At 50.5% G+C, this 14,026-nt stretch overlaps 1 protein-coding gene across 7 annotated transcripts in view; it reads right to left on the reverse strand.

Moving 5' to 3' along the window:
• The window catches only part of RPH3AL (rabphilin 3A like (without C2 domains)), a 118,892-nt gene that overhangs the window by 46,626 nt on the left and 58,240 nt on the right, over positions 1-14,026 (reverse strand). The window lies entirely within an intron of this gene.

The raw sequence follows: 14,026 nt of genomic DNA on the forward strand, positions 1-14,026 counted from the left end.
ATGCACCTGCAAGCATGTGTGTGTGCACCTGCAAGCGTGTGTGTGCATGTACCTGCAAGCATGTATGTACATCTGCGAGCGTGTGTGTGTGCGTGTACATCTGTGCATGCACCTGAGCGTGTGTGTGCATCTGTGAGCGTGTATGCATGTGTGTGCACCTGCGTATCTGCGAGCGTGTGTGTGTGCATGTGTATGTGCACCTGCAAGTGTGTACTTCTGTGAGGATTTGTATGCATGTGCATGTGTGTGCACCTGCGAGCATGTGTGTGCATGTGTGTGTGTGCATCTGTGAGCGTATGTATGCATGTGCATGTGTGCGTGCACCTGCGTGTGTGGATGTGCATCTTTGTGTGTGTGTGCTTCTGCAAGCATTTGTGTGTGCCTGTGCATGTGTGCACCTGTGAGCATGTGTGTACGCACATGCATGTGCACCTACGAGTGTGTGCATGTGCATGTGTGTGCATGCACCTGTGAGCATGTGTGTGTGCACCTGCAACTGTGTGTACATGCATCTGCGAGCATGTGTGCATGTGCATGTGTGTGCACCTGTGAGCATGTGTGTATGCATGTATGTGTGCACATCTGGGCATGTGTGTGCATCTGCAAGTGTGTGTACGTGCATCTGCAAAGTGTGTGTACGTGCTCCCAGTGTGTGTGCATCTGCGAGCGTGTGTGTGCATGTGCATGTGTGCATGCATCTGCGAGCATGTGTGTGCATCTGCAAGCATGTATGTGTGCATGTGCATCTGTGTGTGTGTGCATCTGCGAGCGAGCATGCGCGTGTGTGTGTGCGCATCTGTGTGCGTGTGCGCGCACCTGCGAGCATGTTGGTGAGCCAGGGAGAAAGCCCCCATCACCCCTGGCTCCCCTCAACCCCTGTAGGAGCACAGATTCATCCTGCCTAGAAAGTCCGCTGCCTCCCCATGCTGCAGGTGGCCAGTGGGCTCCCCTATACCCATTTGGAGGCCCCACCCTCACCAGGAGACAGGCTGGAAATCACATCCCAGTAAAGACAGAGCACACACCTGCCCTTTCTTCCAAATCCCCATGGGCAGCAAAGCTCCCCACTTAGCCCAGGAGAGTACAGCTTTCTCCAGAGCCTGGGTGAGTTTCTTCTTCATTTCAAGTAGGTTTTTGAGCAACCAGGTCAGTCTGGGTGGCAGGCAATTGTCAGCACAGTAGAAAAGAAAAACTGCAGTGAGAAACAGTATTCTGAGGATGCTATCTGTTTTCTTGACAGATAATTTAAACACCTCAGCTAGATTACTTCAGAACTAGAGGAAACACTTTGGCTTCCATTAACCCCCGGCGAGGGGCTCCCTCCTGCAAGGCTTCTACACAATTACCAGTGAGGAGTGCTTGCCAGCTGCAGAGGGAGGCATCGCCCAGTGTGGGCTCCCAATGGCTACAGGGCTGCATGCCCTGCATCTGGGAGACCCCCTGCGACAGGCCGCCTGGCTTCACTTCTGGCCTCGCTTGGCTTAGCAGCCCAGCCTCAGGGTCTGTGCCCCATGGCCGCCCGTGGCCCTGGCATTGTCTCTCATGTTACCTGTGATAAGGAAGGTCCCTGAAAGCTGCTGAGAACAGGGGCCCCTGCCTTCTCTCTGGCCCTGCACACCATCCTCTCCCTTTGTCCAGATGCTATTGCGAGTTCAGCAAATCCAAGGAGGCTAACGACACTTTCACCTGCTGTTCTTAATGATGTGTTATCGACGCTTGGCACACGACCCTCACTTTCACCGGCCTGCAGCATGCAATACTTTCGAGCCCTGGAATTTAGCCTGCTGTGACACCGTCTGAGACAGGGCAGGCCTGCTACAGCAGTGTTTGGCTGCGAAGCCGTGCTCTGTTCCCAGATGGAGTGGCTGCACGCAGAAAATGAATTGGGGCTGGAAGCAGAAAATTGGACAGGCCAATTAGACTGAGCCAGGTCTTTCAGAGGAGCTTCATGATTTTGATTCAATTCCCAGGACAACAAATATGCCTGTGTTTAAACACAGTCTCAGAAACATGCTCCCAAGCCAAAGCGAAGCCCTTTCTGGGCTGACCCCTCAACAGCAGGGCTCCAGGCTGATGCAGCACGGGGTGGGGGCACTTTTTTCAATTACGTATCTGATTAGTGTTTCATTTCTGATGGGTCCCATTCCCTCTCAGGGAAAACCTCTAATTCTGAAGCTCCGTTGCCTCTCTGCCTTCCAGTCCTCACCATCTCCCTGACCATGTTTAGCTCTTTGGTTTTTTCCCTGCATTCTGGCAGATCTCACAGGTCTCTCTCTGTATCACTGATTCAAGCTGCTTATTCTTTGCCTGATTTTCATGCTCTCCTCTCGTCTTTTGAGTGCATGCCTGTGAAAGCTGGCAAATCTATGAAAGTGTATTTCATGCAGACTTTTTGAAGAATCATATTCGATTAAATACCTGTGAGCTCATCAGAAACAAAATGGTACCAGATCCAAGAAGCCCCTGTAAACCCACCCTCCCTTCTCAGAGGTAACCACCATCTGGCATTTTGTAGTAAGCAATCTCTTGCTTTTTTAGTTTAATAAAACTGCATATGTATGCATTTCTAAATACATTCAGTTGACTCGTGAACCACATGGGCCTGAACTGCACAGGCTCGCTCCTAGCCAGATTTCCTCTCCCTCTGTCATCCCTCAGACAACAAAACCAACCCCTCCTCTTCCTCTTCCTCCTCCTCAGCCTATTCAATTCGAAGATGACAAGGATGGAGACCTTCATGATGACCCGCTTCCACTTAATGAGTAAATACGTTCTCTCTTCCTTAGGATTTTCTTAATAACATTTTCCTTCCACTAGCTTATTCTGTTGTAAGAATATAGTATATAGGCTGGGTGCGGTGGCTCATGCCTGTAACCTCAGCACTTTGGGAGGCTGAGGCAGGTGGATCACCTGATGTTGGGAGTTCAAGACCAGCCTGACCAACATGGAGAAACCCTGTCTCTACTAAAAATACAAAATTAGCTGGGCCTGGTGGTACATGCCAGTAGTCCCAGCTACTTGGGAGGCTGAGGCAGGAGAATCACTTGAACCCAGGAGGCGGAGGTTGCAGTGAGCTGAGATCGCGCCATTTGCACTCCAACCTGGGCAACAATAGAGAAACTCTGTCTCTCTCTCTCTCTATATATATATATATATATAGAGAGAGAGAGAGAGAAAGAGAGCGCGAGCGCGCGAGAGTATATAGTACATAATGCATATAATATACAAAATATGTGTTAACTGAATGTTTTTTTATTGGCAAGTCTTCCAATCAACAGTAGGCTATTAAGTTTCAGAGAGCTAATCATTATATTAAGATTTTAAGCCTGTTTTTGTTGTTTTCTGAAGCAGTGTCTCACGCTGTTGCCCAGGCTGAAGCACAGTGGCACAGTCTCAGCTCACTGCAGCCTCCGCCTCCCAGGTTCACACAAGCCTCCTCCCCCAGCCAAGAAACTGGGGCCACCATGCAGGCGCCACTACATCAGGCTAATTTTTTTTTTAATTTTTTATAGATATGGGGTTTTGCCATGTTACTCAGACTGGTTTCAAAATTTTGGACTCAAGAAATCATCCCACCTTGGCCTCCCAAAGTGCTGGGCTCCAAGTGTGAGCCACCGCAGCTGGCCTCGCTGTGTTTTTGATGCATCCTTTGGTGAGCTTAGCTGCCGTTATTTTTTTCACTGTTGCCTGTTACTTCATAGCCAAAATGTGTCTATCCTTTTTACTGTGAAGGGACAGGTATAACAGGTTATTTCCAGAGCTATTTTGCTATTACAAGAACACTCATATAAGCCTCTGTGGCATGTTTCCCAGGGAGCACAGTCTGTGAAGCACACCTAGGGGTGGGTTTCTGGGTCCAGTGTCATGGAGACGGTACTTAGAAAGAACTTACGAGGTGTCAGGTGCAACGTGATGAACCAGCTGAGACTCCTGCTAACGGGACTTCTCTGATTTAATTTGGGAACACGGCACATCAGGAGCCAGCCTATGGCTGTGACACTGACCCTCAAGTCATGTGGGGTGGCAAAGTTCCAGGCATTAGGGGAGAGCCAGGTTCCGGGACCCAAAGTTCCAGGGGTTAGGGAACAACCAGGTCCCGGGACCCAAACCCAAGTTCAGAGATGCAGACTGTTAGAAAATAGTTGGGGCCAGACTGTGGACTGGGCTTTTTGTGGGAGCATGAACCCAGTCTGGGAAGTAGCAATTTGCAGAGCCAGGGCAAGGAGATAAGAAGCAGGGACTCAGGAACCCCTCAGATATAACAGTCGGGAGTCACCACATTGGCAACTGAGGTGAAGACAGGGATGAAAGGCCACCTCTGCCCACCTGCCCTTCTCTAACCTGCCGCCTCAGCTTGGAACAGAAGGGGTCGGAGGGCAGGGGAGGGGTTGATCTGGTAAGAAGTCTATTCGACAGCCCAGGGTTGAATCCTGGCTCTGTGTCCTGGACGTGTCACTTAAGGGCCTGGGGCTTCCATTTAGCTGGAAAATGGGAACGTTACTGCCCACCTCCCCATGCCTCACACCACGCCCAGAGGAGGATCTCAGCAAGGGCCAGTTCTCTTCTGTTTCTGTTTTTCATCAGAAGAATTTTCTGGCACCTCAGTAGAACACGCATCTTAAATTATTTCTTGGGGAGAGGGGATGGGTGTGTTTTTCTAGGCTGGGCACCACCTAGGAGCTTATTAAATACTTCCTGAGGGAGGGTGCTCCCCTCTCTTCCCCAGTCTCCATCTGCGAGACAGCTGGCTGGGGGAGGGGCACCACAGTGCCAGCCAATGTCACTTGGCATCTGAAAAACGGGCAGGAAAACTGGCTCATCCAAATTTTTATTCAAATGAATGCAAGAGGAAGACCAAATTCAGATGCTTTCTCCTTAGCTTTTCACCCGCTTCCAGAGGCAGGCACAGGAGGGCATCGCACTGGGGAAAAGCAGGAAGCAGGAGGCCCAGCAGGGAGAAGGGAGTGGGCTGGGTGGCTGCCGTGTCTGGACAGTGTCACAGCAGCTGACCACGGAGTGGACTGGCGTCTTGCCCTCCAGTCCAGGCTGGCTGTGGACAGCAGGGCTCCCACCTCTGCCCACTCAGAGCTCACCTGCTACGGCTAAGAAAGTGAGGGTCCCCAGGGGTCCACAGAGCCAACATGCTAGGAGCTGTGAGCTGCATTTCTGGCGGGTCAGGGTGTTTCACAGAGAACCACTCACATCAACCCACCTCCCTACTCTCCACAACAGGGAGCCTCCAGGACCACCTGTCCCCTGCCTTCAGGGAACCAGAGCCCAGGGATTTGATAAGTGGGGAGCCCCACCGGCCCCCTGGCTTCACTGTGAACACCCTGGGCATGAGAGAGTCTCCCCTGCCTGCCCTGGACACTCTTCCTCCAGATGGACAGCCACTGGCCCCCGCCACAGCTCCTTCAAGTCTGCCAAAAGGAACCTTTTCAAAGAAGCCGCCTTGGCCAGCCTACTTTTTTAAACTGTGGTAAAATGCACAAAACATAAAATTTATCATTCTAGCCATTTTAGATATACAGTTCAGTGAAATTGAGTCAATTCACCTGGTTGTGCAACCAACACCACTGTCCATCTTCTGGACATTTTCGTCCCACACAGCTCTGCCGGCTCCACGTTCCCCCCACCCGCCTCCCCTGCCGGACCTGGAGCTGCCACTCGGCTTTCTGTCACTGTGAACAAGACTGTCCCAGGCCCTCCCATAAACAGAAGCCTGTGGTCTTTGTCCTTCTGCGCCTCTGTATCCTCAAGGTTCACCTATGATGTGGCAAGCCTTAGGGCTCCCTTTCTCTGTGAGGCTGAAGGGCAGGAATCATATCATGCATACACCACGTTGTATTTCTTCGTCCCTCTGACGATACACACTCAGGTAGCTTCTGTGTCTGGCCTCCTGTGAACAACGTGGCGGTGAACACAGGGGTGCAAACATCTACTTCAGTCCTTGCTTGTAGCTCTCTTGCGCGTCGTCCGAGGAACGGGATCGCTGGGCCCAGTGGTGACTGTGTAATTTCTCGAGGAGCCGCTACGCGGCTCTCCACAGTGGCTGTGCTGCTTTGCCTTCCCAAGAGGGGTGCACAAGGCCCTAACCTTGCCACGTCCTCATCGGCGCTTGCTTCTGCTTTTTAAGAAACAGGCAACCTAATGGCATGCAGTGGGTACGTGGCCGGTCTACTGCCACACTGCAACCTCCCCACACCCTGCATTCCCAGCACTCCTCATTCCTTTATGCACTTCCACTTCTTCTTTTACTCTTTTTTTTTTTTTTTTTTTTTAGACGGAGTTTCACTCTTGTTACCCAGGCTGGAGTGCAATGGCGCGATCTCGGCTCACCGCAACCTCCGCCTCCTGGGTTCAGGCAATTCTCCTGCCTCAGCCTCCTGAGTCGCTGGGATTACAGGCACGCGCCACCATGCCCAGCTAATTTTTTGTATTTTTAGTAGAGACAGGGTTTCACCATGTTGACCAGGATGGTCTCGATCTCTTGACCTTGTGATCCACCCGCCTCGGGCTCCCACAGTGCTGGGATTATAGGCTTGAGCCACCGCGCCCAGCCTCTCTCTTTCTTTTTAGAGACAGGGTCTTGCTCTGTTGCCAGGCTGGAGTGAAGTGGTGTGATCATAGCCCATTATAGCTTAAAACTCCGGGTCGAGCAATCCTCCTACCTCAGTCTCCTGAGTAGCTGGGACTACAGGTTCATGCCACCAAGCCTGGAGTTTTTATTTTTTAGAGACGAGGTATCGCCATGTTGCCCAGGCTGGTCTTAAACTTCTGGACTCAAGCAGTCCTCCTGCCTCGGCCTCCCAAAGTGCTGGGTGTGAGCCACTGTGCCTGACCTACAGGCATCTGTAACAGCATCTCATATATGATTTGATTTGCTTATTTGTTTATGTTTCACTGTCTGCTCCCCACCCCCCAGCCCTGGCCCCTGATAGAATGCAATCTCAAGGCAGAGCTCTTCGGCTATTTCACTCACTGCTGTTTTCCAAGGGTGTTTGACAGGGCCTGGCACATGGCAAATTCTCAATGAATACTAGATGAATAAGTGATTCAGTGAAGAGTTGTCAGACCGTGTTTTGGAGGAAGACACAGCTGGCTTCAGCCCTGGCTCCATCAGTTACTACCCGGTGTCTTTGGGCAAGTGACTTCCTCTCTCTAAGCTTCAGCTCCTCTTTCTGCCACAGAGGACAGTGGGCTCCCGTGGGGATGAAGTGAGATGCGCATGGCCTGGCCCTTCATGGGCACTCAGTTCACGTCTGTAAACAGTGGGACTCCCTTGACATGCCCGGATGTGAGCAGTTAACTCATGGACTGGAGCACTGTGCTGGGAGTCAGCAGCCTCTTGGGTCTATCGGTGCCTCAGAGGCAAACTCTCTCCAGTGCAGAAATGTGGCTCAGGTAGACACCCCAGGCAAGGGGCCGGGCTGGGTGGGATGGCTCCATCTACAGGAGGGCAGTGCAGGTGTCCCCACTCGGCAGACTGCTTTGGGGGCGGGTGGGCACCAGGAGCCTGCCACCACCACTTGCCCATGGTGTGGGAGACCAGGAGGCTGCACTGATAGCGGGTCTCTCTGGCAGAGCGACGAACGCGTGGGAGGTGACCAACACACCGAGGAAGTGTGACCATCCGGGTCCCCCAGGGACGCTGTGACAGCAGCCCAGAGTGAGCTGGGCACAGATGGAGGGGTGCTCAGGCGGCCGCCCACCCCCAGCACCAGCCACCCACTCCTGAATGCACTCACAGACCTTCGGAGGGGGCCCTCTGGCAAAGCTGTTTGCAGCAAAAATCCAAACTGCAAGTAACAGCAGAAGCAGGAAAGAGACCACATGGAGAAGCAGATGGCGGCTCACAGTGAGCACAAGTCGCCTGCCCGGGGAGCAGGTGCCGCAAGGATGAGGGGCTTGGGCTTGGCAAGCACAGGCAGTTCCCACCGGCGGCTGAGCTGGCTGTGGAGTCTGGGAGCCCCCGATGATCCTGATCTTCCAGAGGCCTATGAGGCCCAGACTGAGGAGGATTCTGCTCGTTGGAAGACCCCAGCGGGCTGCTGGTCACCTCCAGGATACGAGAGTTGGAGATTATTTAAAGACCAATCCTGCCAGGCATGGTGGCTCATGCCTGTAGTCCCAGCCCTTAGGGCAGCAGAGGCAGGAGGACTGGTTGAGCTCAGGAGTTTGAGACCAGCCGTGACATAGCGAGACACCATCCCCACAAAAACCAAACCAAACAAAACAAACACCGAAAAACCATGTAAGACTGGAGTCTGGCGAGTCTGGGGAGCAAGCAGCACTGGGCCCTGCGGAGAAGGCGGAAGTTCCCAGGCCCGGCGGGGACACTCCTCAGCCCGACCTCTGGAGGCTCACTGCAACCTTATTACGATCCCCGACACTGTGCAGAACTGTTTTTGAGCACAATTTAGAATTGTAAACTGCCCAGGCTGGAGTGCGCTGGTGCAATTACAGCTCACTGCAGTCTCGACCTCCAGGGCTTAAGCAATCCTCCCACCTCCGCCTCCTGACTAGCTGGGACTACAGGCATGTGCCACTATACCTGGCTAATTTTGGTATTTTTTGTAGAGACAGGGTTTCACCATGTTGCCCAGGCTGGTCTCAAACTCCTAGGCTCAGGCAATCTGCCCACCTTAGCCTCCCGAATTGCTGGGATTACAGGTGTGAGCCACCACACCCAGGCTTCTTCCCTTTTTTGCTTCTTTAAATCTTGAACACATGTCAGAGTTTACTAATCCACCAGCAAGAAAACCAGGCGATGGACGAGAGCGTGCCAGTCCACAGCAGGAGCAGAGTGGAGAGTCGGGAGGTGTGGAACGGAGCTCTGAGCTAAGCAGCTAGTTACAAAGGCAAGCAGCTCATCAGGAAAATGTCCTGCTTCTGTACGGTCTCCAGAACCTCGTCTCCACGACAGTGGTATAGAGGAAATCGGGGACCAGACAGTTGGGAGCACCAATCGGGAATCGAAAATAAAAAATAATTGATGAGAAGCAAACGATAAGGAAACATCTGTGGCTGTTAAGAGGAATGACAAGGTTCGTCGCGTTAAGAAATGACTAAAATACAGTTCAACTGAGTTTTAAAATCCATTAGTGAGATCTTTCATTTTTAGGAATGAGAAGGGTTCCAGGGTTCTTTTTCAAATTTGCTTGTGCTTTTCTCAGAGGTCTAGTTTGTTCAACTTGGTTTCTATTCTTTCTCTTATATATTTTGTCTTATTTTAGAGACAGGGTCTTGCTCTAAAGACCTCAGTGAGCCTTGCTTGCTCACAAAGGCTGGAGTGCAGTGACACAATCTCAGCTCACCTCCACCTCCACCTCCCGGACAAAAGCAATCCTCCCACCTCAACCTCCCAAGTAGCAGGGACTACAGGCACGCACCACAATGCCCAGCTAAATTTTATTTTTCATTTTGCAGAGACAAAGCCTCACCATGTTTCCCAGGCTGGCTGGTCTCAAACTCCTAGGCTCAAACGATCTTCCCACCTCAGCTTCCCAAAGTGTTGGGATTACAGGTGTCAGCCACCATACCCAGTCTCTCTTACATCTTTGAGTTAGTTAATTTTTTAAAAACACATGTATCAGCTCTTTCACAGTTTCACTATTCTCTCTCATTTTCTGGGAACCAATTCTCCTGTTACATTTTCCTTTTCTCCCGGATTCACTGCATTATCAGTAAAGTGGTCTTTCTTATATAAAGGCAAAAATTATCAGATAGCCAAGGACTCAGAATGTATCATCGGTGTGCATTTTTTAATTACATAAAATTATACACCAGCCAATTATTAAATAAATAAAAATAACAACTCAAGAGTCTCCAAGAAAATAATCATTTTCCTTCTAGAAATCCATTCTGAGGATATAATCTAAAATGCAGACAAAGAGCTATGCACACAGTAAAAAGAGAAAAAATGGAAACAATTTAAATGTCCTCAATTAGAATATCTATAGGACAGAATACCAATGAGGTGTTTACAAAGAGTTCTTCATTACACTGGGAAAGACTTAAAATATGCATTTAAGAACATAGGTTCAATAACATAAAGAACATGGAAAAATGGAACACACTAAATATTAACAGTGGTTGTTTCGGATTCCAGATTTTTGGAAGGTGTGCATTTCTTTATGCTTGTCTATAATTGTAAATGTTCCTCAATGATCCATATTAATTTTATAATCAGAAAAGAGAAAAATGTATATATGTTAAAAAAAATGAAAACTTCCAAAGGTAACAACAGACAAGAACTTATATATCTGGGCAATATTAAATAAGAAAAGTAAAATACTGTGTTGCTGGCCTCGAGATAGTCTGCAATTCACTCTCAGCACAGCAGTCAGAGTACCCTTAGAAGACGGGGGTCAGATTCTATGCCTCATCTTATTGAGTATAAAGCCAGAGTCTTGGCCAAGTGTGGTGGCTCATGCCTGTAACCCCAGCACTTTGGAAGGCTGGGGCAGGCAGATTGCTTGGGCTCAGGAGTTTGAGACCAGCCTGAGCAACATGGCAAAACCCCATCTCTACAAAAATACAAAAAATCTGCTGGGCGTGGCGGTGCATGCCTGTAGTCCCACCCACTCAGGGAGGCTGAGGAAGGAGAATCACTTGAACATGGGAGGCGGAGGTTGCAGTGAGCCGAGATCACACTACTGCACTCCAGTCTGGGCAACAGAGTGAGACTCTGTCTCAAAAAAAATAAAAAATTCTGGCCAAGTATGGTGGCTCATATCTGTAATTCCAGCACTTTGGGAGACAGGGGCAGGTGGATTGCTTGAGCTCAGTAGTTTGAGACCAGCCTGGGCAAAATGGCAAAACCCCACCTCTACAAAAATACAAAAAATTAGCTGGGTGTGGTGGCGCCCGCCTGTAGTCCCAGCTATTTGGGAGGCTGAGGTGGGAGGGTTGCTTGAGCCCTGAAGACAGAGGTTGCAGTGAGCTGAGATCATGCCACTGCACTACAGCCTGAGCAACACAGTCCTTCAAACGGTCTCAAAGCACCAGCACGGTCAGAGCACCCTATCATATCTCTGCTGATACGGCTTGGCTGGGTCCCCACCCAAATCTCATCTTAAATTGTTCTCCCATAATTCCCATGTGTTGTGGGAGGGACCTGGTGGGAGACAATTGAATCACAGGGGTGGGTTCCCTCAGACTGTTCTCATGATAGTGGGTAAGTCTCTGAGGTCTGCTGGTTTCATAAGGAGAAACTTTCACTTGGTCTCATTCTTTCTTTGCCTGCCACCATGGAAGACGTGCCTTTCACATTTCGCCATGATTGTGAAGCCTCCCCAGCCATGTGGAACTGTGAGTCCATTAAACTTTTTCCCTTTATAATCACCGAGTCTCAGATACATCTTGATTAGCAGCCTGAGAACAGACTAATACATCTGACAACCTCTCCCCAGCCACAACTCAACCCCAGTCATACTGGTCTCCTAGCTGTGCCTCCAATCTACCAAGAGCACACATTTGCCTCAGGGTCTTTGCACCTGCTCTACCCCTGCTTGGAATGCTTTCCCTCCACACAGCCACAGAAGGTGCTTCAGATCTCCACTCAAAAGTCATTTGTCAGTGAGCCCCTCCCTGATCCCCATATAAAATAGCAATGTCCCCGGCACCCCTTCTCCCCTTTGCCCTAAGGACTTGCTCACCACTTGTGACATTGCAGAATTTACTGGGTTTGTGGTCTCCCACTGGAAGAGCTACTTTGCCTGGCATATTGGAGATGCTCAATAAATTTGTCAGCTGCCTAAGTGAATAAATATATTAGACTGCAAGCTCCCCCAGAGCAGAGGGGCTGAGACTCACATTGCCACTGGGTGAAAGTGCATACAACAGGCAGCAATATCCCCCTGACAGCCTCAGGAATGTCTCACCAGCACTCGACTCACTCCAGAAAAAGTACTTACAATTACAGCCAGAGATGATGGAAGTGAAGCATCGAGGGGAAAGGAAGATAAGAGGGCTTGGGCAGAGTGCTACAAGAGCTTTCATCAGAAAACCCAGGTTCTCCCATCAGGATCTGGCTTTTGCGGGGAGACAGAACTCCGAACTTTTATCACAGACTCAGAACCAGCTTAAAATCTGACATTTTAAATGGCCTTTCCAGTTAGTTACCTCTTCATTATGATTAGACATTTTCCTAAGAAGAAAGGGCACTAGGAAACCCGCGAGCCTTCCTACACCCCAAATGCAGACGGAAATATCCAGCACATAGTACCCAGGCTCAGATACCATGACTGTGCTCCCGGCCCCATCCGTTCCTAACAAATGCCCACTGTTACACTGGTGCTGCAGAGGGGAACATTCTTGATCCTTTAGAGGGTAAGTTTTAGCCTCTAAAACTTCAAGGACAAGGTGATAGTGTAACGCACAGCCTCATATTCTCTGCCTTAGGAAAGATAAGAAAATCCATCCTAAGCCATTTTGGTCTTTTCTGGGCACTGCAGTGCGCTGGAGATTAGGACAGGCTGGTGGGGTCTCGAGACTGCTAAGGAGTGTGAGGGTGACTCGTGGTGAGGGAGCAGCCCCCGACTAAATCATTAAGTTTGCTGAATTTGTCTTTCCTTCCGTTCACCTTCTTTTCCTTCAAAGCTCCTCCACTTCTGCCCTCCCACAGCTCAGCTATGACCATCATTTCATCCCACTGTCTCCGCACAAGATAACGTTCTAAGGAATTTCCTTTTCCATGGACATCTGCAACTTCAAAGGGGTCCCCCGGAGATTAGAAGGACCCCAAGTTCAAAGGGGAGATGTCCCACAGGGGAGGAAAGGAGGCCTCGAACAGTTATGGACATCTACTCTTCACTGGACACTCTGCCCACTTTAGCAATCGTACTGAATTCTCACAGCACCTCTGTGAAGTGGGTATTACTAGCTCCATCTGGAGAAGAGGAGTCAGGGACTCCCAGTAAGACACAATGCTAGCACACACTTCGAGGCCCTACCTGCAGCTTTTCCTATTCCAAAGATAAAGCTGTAATAGAGGAAAATATTTTAACAGCAGCAGCAGCAAGTAAATGTGTGCAAAAACAAGATCTATATCTCAATGGATCAGAAATTCAAAGTATTTGCCATTTAGAGGGGTGAAGCCACAGCCTGCAGAGCTCTGGGTCCAGAAGCAGAGAGAGGCAGCTGGGAGACTGGTCTTCCAGGGTTCGGGGACTAAAAGTGTCCCTTGGGAGGTGAGGGGCCAGAGCAGAGTCACTAAGATCAGGCTGGTGAGGGGATTTTCCACCTGGGAAAGAAAACAACAGGCTCCCGCCCGAAGACTAGAGCAGGTACAAGGACATGAGCTCAGAGGAAAGCAAGGCGGCAGCTGCAGGGCCTGGCCAAGCTGTCACAGCTGGGACGAGGATCTGGTAATAACCCCGTTATCACCACGGATGGGCAGCTCACCACAAACCCAGCGGCCCAGGGCCCAGGTGGAGGCAGCTGCAAAACCATTCGGCCAGAAGAGCTGGGTGGGAAGGAGAGAGAAACGGACCATCACACAGGTTGAGTGCATAAACTAAAATACCAAAACATCCGACGAAAACTAACCCTAAGAAAGAGGACCCACAACCCCGGGGGAGGGGACCTCAAGGAAAGACTGAGTGAGGTGGAAGGCAGAACCGAGGAATTCACGCAGGAAGCATGGCGGGACCTGAAGACACGAACGAGAGCAGCTGGGGCTGCGGAGGGTGGTTAGGGCTCCGAATGCCCCGGCGGGATTTCCGGGGCCAGGGAATGGCACGTCACGGCTGAGTTTTCCAGAACTGAAGCTGTCTGCTTACCCGCAGATGATAAGCACATCCCAAGTGGCCAGCGAGATGTAAAAAGTTAATAAATCCCTGTCTGAAGAGCAGACGACCGCCTCCCCAGGGCACTTCCCTGAAACTGTTCCCGCTCCGTTCCCACTCGGTCTGACTGTCCGGCCCCTCTGCTACTGCCTCGGAGTCCCTGCAGAGCCCCGATTTCCTCCCCTCAAACGGGGCTGGAACTAGAATCGTAGCAGCTTAGCAGTCGAAGGGGCTTT

The sequence above is a fragment of the Sapajus apella genome, unplaced genomic scaffold, assembly GCF_009761245.1.
Source record: "Sapajus apella isolate SASKATOON/1434 unplaced genomic scaffold, GSC_monkey_1.0 scaffold136, whole genome shotgun sequence".
In the NCBI taxonomy this organism is placed as follows: Eukaryota; Metazoa; Chordata; class Mammalia; order Primates; family Cebidae; genus Sapajus; species Sapajus apella.